This window comes from Papilio polytes, unplaced genomic scaffold, assembly GCF_000836215.1.
Source record: "Papilio polytes unplaced genomic scaffold, Ppol_1.0 DF824225.1, whole genome shotgun sequence".
Taxonomy (NCBI): domain Eukaryota; kingdom Metazoa; phylum Arthropoda; class Insecta; order Lepidoptera; family Papilionidae; genus Papilio; species Papilio polytes.
In genome coordinates this window covers 1,398,061-1,403,454 of record NW_013524979.1, presented here as the reverse complement: position 1 = coordinate 1,403,454, position 5,394 = coordinate 1,398,061, and the positions used below count along the sequence as shown (strand labels likewise).

Genomic DNA, 5,394 nt, shown 5'->3' with positions numbered 1-5,394 from the left:
ACACTGTAAGCTACTAGTAGTAATAATACTATTACCACTACTCTTAGTAGTAGTAGTTAGTACTAGTTGTAATAGTAACTTTAGTGTACTATTACTCAGTAGTAATAGTACACTAAAGTTTACCAGTGTTAACCTTTACCAGTGTAAAGGTTACAGCAGACACACACTGTAAGCTACTAGTAGTAATAGTACTATTACTACTACTCGTAGTAGTAGTAGTAGTTAGTACTAGTTGTAATAGTAACTTTAGTGGTTGTAGTTTTGGTTATTGTCATACATACCAAATAAACTTGATTTCGTTATTTCTTTTTTTTCATTCTCTCTTTCTTTTTGTAGTATTTTTAGTGGCAGTGGTAATTATTATGCTTTGTTTTGATTTACTACTGTCAAAGCAACTTTTTTTTTTCATATTTTCGCAATTATTTGCTCAATGTAGATTTCCCCTCACTTTCAGACTTCTAAGTCCATACTAAGCGGCTTCCTTAGTAGTCGCTAAGTGATCTGAGAGCGGTAGTTAGTAAAATACAGTAAATCGGTTTTATATACAACAGAGATTCGTGGAATAAACTTTTACGTACAATCAAAGTGATTTCTACTGAATCGAGGCCTCTATCCCCTTTCATTACCGACCCATCTTTGTGTAGGGCTTCCATACAATTTACATCAAATGGGACATGTCCTATTATTTGATTATTTTTCATCTCTATTTACTGATTTTGATAGTTTTCTTGTTTAATTTGCGAGTGAATTGGTTTTTCCCCGGAGTGTCACAGTGGTAAGGTTTTTTTGATTTTGATTGAACCGTTCAGTTATAACTGTACGTTTGTAACCAAAGTTTAAACTGGCAGTAGAACTGTTCGGTTATAGTTTTGCCTTCTCACGCACAGTTTTAACTGATCAGTTCATGTGTTAAATTATAACTGTCAGAACTTAATGACGCGGGCTTTAAACTAAATAAAACATGCCTAATATGTGCAGTGTCTATCAATTGTTTCTTATGGGTTTTAATTTATTTTTTAAACTTATTTAAAAATGCAAATACTGTAAATTATAAAGCATCTCTATGATCTAATTGATGGTAGATTTTTTTTATAAATCAAAACTTGTCCTGTTTTCATTACAACATGGTAACCCTATCAAACGATTCAACGGAGGGGTAAACTTAAGCTTCAGCTTAATGCTCTCTAATAAAGCGAATGAAAATAACAATTCAGACTAACATTACTTTAAATGGATTAGGAATTTTACAAGGTTATACTATGAAATATTATGAATACTAAAGATTTGTTGACATTGTTACAAATCTTGATGTTTGTTACAAAAGTAGATAAAACAAACATACTACTAACTTTTTATATCCGCAAGAAAATACAGATAAGAGTGGGAGTACCTTTGAGTAAATTATCGAACAATAGTTATGTGATTGTCGATTTCGCAGCCTCCAACTGTTTAGTTGCACAACTAAAAATCGAGCAGTGTACCTCATACGAATTAAAACGCAATAAAAAAGTTGTGCGATATCATAGTCAATGGTGTATCATCACCAGCTCACTATACGTCCCCACCAAGGGGCTCGGAGCCTACCCTAATAAGGGGTGACTACGCCATAGTCAACCACAAAGGTGTATACTCTTAATATGTACAGATTTTCTTGCCCAACATTTCAAGATATCTGTAACAAAATTATTCATACCGCGTCCGACGTTATCGCTATTTTGAATTATGAGACGGCTCGGTTACAAGGGAATTTCAGCCTATCTTTATCTTAAATTTACGATTATTTCAATATGGTTTTGTAATAAAATTTTCGTGAAATATTTCCATATATTATTTAAAGATAGTAATTCTCCTCAGTTGGAAACATGTATTGTTTCTGTACATCTCGTATTACAAACTAGCTTTCGCCCGCGACACCATCTGCGTGGAATTGAAAAACAAACTCAATTACCCAATGCGTTCTTCCAAACAAGTTTGGTATTGTATTATCTACATTCAAAACGTTATGTGAGTTTGTTGCGACCTACTTCCAGCAGCAAAAGCTGTTGATGATAATCTAACCAAAAAGAAATTGCAACACAATCAACAAGAATACAAAAAACCTTAAAACACTTTTAACAATCTATTATACTTATAGAAGGAAAGAAAGAATTTAATTCTTGTATTTATGTTTGTATTTATGTTACAAAAAACTTTAATTACTAAAGGTAATATGCGTAAAAAATACCGACCGAAATAAACACTACAATCCGAGAAAAGGATATGTTTTAAATCCATTTTGTGGAACAAAGCAATCGGAACAATTTATCTGAAGTAATGGCTTTGGGAAATCAATTCCCACGCAGCTTTCTCTCGCTGTAACAATATTCTATCAATTATTGACAATACAATGAGATTCATCAACTATTCTTTGCAATTTATACCAACAGTACAGACTTATTTACACTTTTATTTGCTTTAAACTCAACACTTTACAATGTTTGTAAGATACGGGTTTTTTACCACGATTGTATTATTTTAGCTCCCGATGTTTGCACTCTTGCATGCGCCAAGTTCACGACTTTCAATAAAACTAAAAATTAAACAATCCAATCATGGTAAGAAACCCGTATCTTACAAACATTATATCTATACTATTATAATAAAGCGAAAACACACACTTCTTTGTTGCCCAAGGCGTCAGCAATTAAAGCATATTTTGGAATACTTCTGTCTTTAATAAAAAGCCCTACACTTGCGTCACGCTTTAGACTATAATGTTATCACGCGATTAAACTTAGGGGGTAAATATTTTGGATAAAAACCCTATTGTGGGAAAGAGACCATAAGTTGCTGCCAACATTAAGGAAGCAAGATTGCCAACGTTTGTAATGTCCTGTCATTTTGACATTTGCTATTGATAATTTCACAAATGTATACTATAAAATAAAATTTTCATGATTTCATGCGGATGAAGCCGCACGGGAACAGCTAGTTTGTATTATAAAAACCTTACATCTTTAATTCATTTTAGACGCGCACGCCTTTATATAAACTATTGCACTACTGTTTAGTCTCGCTTTTATCATGATCTTATATGAAGGTGCACTTAACTCGGTTTTTAATTGCGCAAATGTGGAATGGTTGCGAAACAATCGACAATCACACAACAATTGTACGAGAGTTTAGTCAAAGGTGTATCCGCTGTTATACGATAAATTAGTAGTTTATTATTAGAAATAATATTAAAAGGCTAGTATTTATAAAATTTTATAAAACTATACAAGTTTCATTTGCAAATGTCAAAATGACATAGCATGATGTAAAACCATGGCAACCTTGCTTCCTTGATGTTGGCAGCAACTTATGGTCTCTTTCCCAAATTAGGGTTTTTATCCAAAATATTTACCTCCTAAATTTAATGGCGTGAAATATATAGCCTAAAGTGTGAAGTAAGTGTAGGGCTTTCTATTAAAAAAGAGTTATTCAAAAATATGCTGTAATTGCTGACATCTTAGGCAACAAATAAGTGGGTGTTTACGCTTTATTATAATAGTATAGATTATGCCCGTCGGCATCGGAAGAGGTGACTTCCTTCCCACAGTGAATCCAAAATATTTAATAAACAAATATTGTCAACGAGATTCCTACGAAATAAGGTGCTTACAACCCTATGTAGATAATTAAAACAGACTTAATAAGAAAAATAAAAAGAATTTTGACCATCAGTTAATAGGCACACTCGTTAAAATACAAACGCATTTTAGCTCTCCCCTTGATCAATGACGGGCGACGCCTTTGCCAAAATCAATTAAAAAGATAAATATCTCGTTTTAACCTACATAATTTTAATTAAACTTGCTTTACTGACTACGAGCGAAGTATCGTTTATATTGTGTAACTTCGGGAAAGGTAATAAGTACTTAAGCCCAGCAACGAGCGACCAAATAACTATTATTACGACTTCTTAAGACAAGCTGTCCAATATTACGGATATTAATAGAAAAATACGGCGAAACTATGAACTAGCGTTTGCCCGCGAATTTACATCACATTGTTTTAAAATCGAAACAAGATATTTTTTATAAAAGATTTTAAAAACCTTGCAAGTCAACTGTATTAAAACTCTATAATACAGTTTTCATTAAAGAGAAATACATTTTCCAAGACAATGTCCAGGGAAACAATATTTTATTTGGATTGGATCTTTTGTCCGTCGCGTCAATAGAGCCGAGGAAAAATAATAAATAGTAAAGATCGAGAGCAAAGAATGGATATTAAATTGTAGGAATATTATATCAACGTAATGTTCAACGTTCAATAAAAAAAGTTATTTTCTGTTTGTTTTTTTTTTATATATTTAGTTCGCACTAGGTAGTCGAGTACCGAGTGATTTAGTACATTATTGTATGTCGGAGTGAGCGGCTTGCAAAATTTAATCCCGAAGGTAGAACATATACACATTTAACATTTAACACACATGTAACAGTGGTAGTGCCCGCTTTAACATCTTAGCACTGCAGGGCCGGCACACCCGGTGTAATACCACGACCACACAGAAGACAGGCGTCAAATGGAAGCAATTCCGTGTTTCGTCTGATGAGTGTGGTGCCGGAGGCTTCATTTAAGTCCCTTTCTCTTTACTACCCTTTTCTTATAAGGAGAGGAGGGGAAGGGGAAGTGGATTTGACGGAGGAGGAGATATGTAGGAAGGGGAAATATTCTCTTTATGTGCGTCTCCTCCTCTGTCTGATAAGGGTAGGCAACGCATCTGCAATTGTTATTTTAAGACTTTAATCGTTAAAAAATAAACAATCATTTAGCGCTGTTATGAATATCTTAATTTTTAGCGATGCCACAACGGCCCTGTGGCGCAATGGATAACGCGTCTGACTACGGATCAGAAGATTCCAGGTTCGAATCCTGGCAGGGTCGAGGATTTTTTTTAGTCTCTTAATTACAAAGATATGAAATTGAACATTTTTCTTTTGTTTTTAACCCAGAATCATGTACCTTCTTTATTTTTATTCACAATCAAAAATAGCCCAAAGCTTTTAAACTAGTTCGTAGAAGTGCATTTTGTCGTGCTACGTGACGTAGCATTCTCAAGTCAGAAGTAAGATGGACGTGACTTAGGCGCTGTAAAAATATTGCGACTTGGCTAAAAATTAAGTTACATTAGTAAATAAATATCCCTGTAAGGTTATTGTAGAGATAGTAGCCTAAACTACTGAATAGAACTAGATAAAAATTGGCATTGATGTAGAGGATAGTCTGGAAGAACACGAACTACTAGCTTTTGTTTTCTTTAATCCGCGTGTGCGTCGCAGGGGAATACTAATATGTAATAAAATAATTAAATCCGCTTTTTTAGAATTCATTCAACTATGATAACAAAAAGATTATAACAAAAAGATT

General features: G+C 33.6%; 1 non-coding gene across 1 annotated transcript; it reads left to right on the top strand.

Moving 5' to 3' along the window:
* The first annotated feature begins 4,838 nt into the window (after positions 1-4,838).
* Positions 4,839-4,911, top strand: Trnar-acg. The gene has a single exon. It is a non-coding gene; the product is annotated as a tRNA-Arg (tRNA).
* Positions 4,912-5,394: the final 483 nt, after the last annotated feature.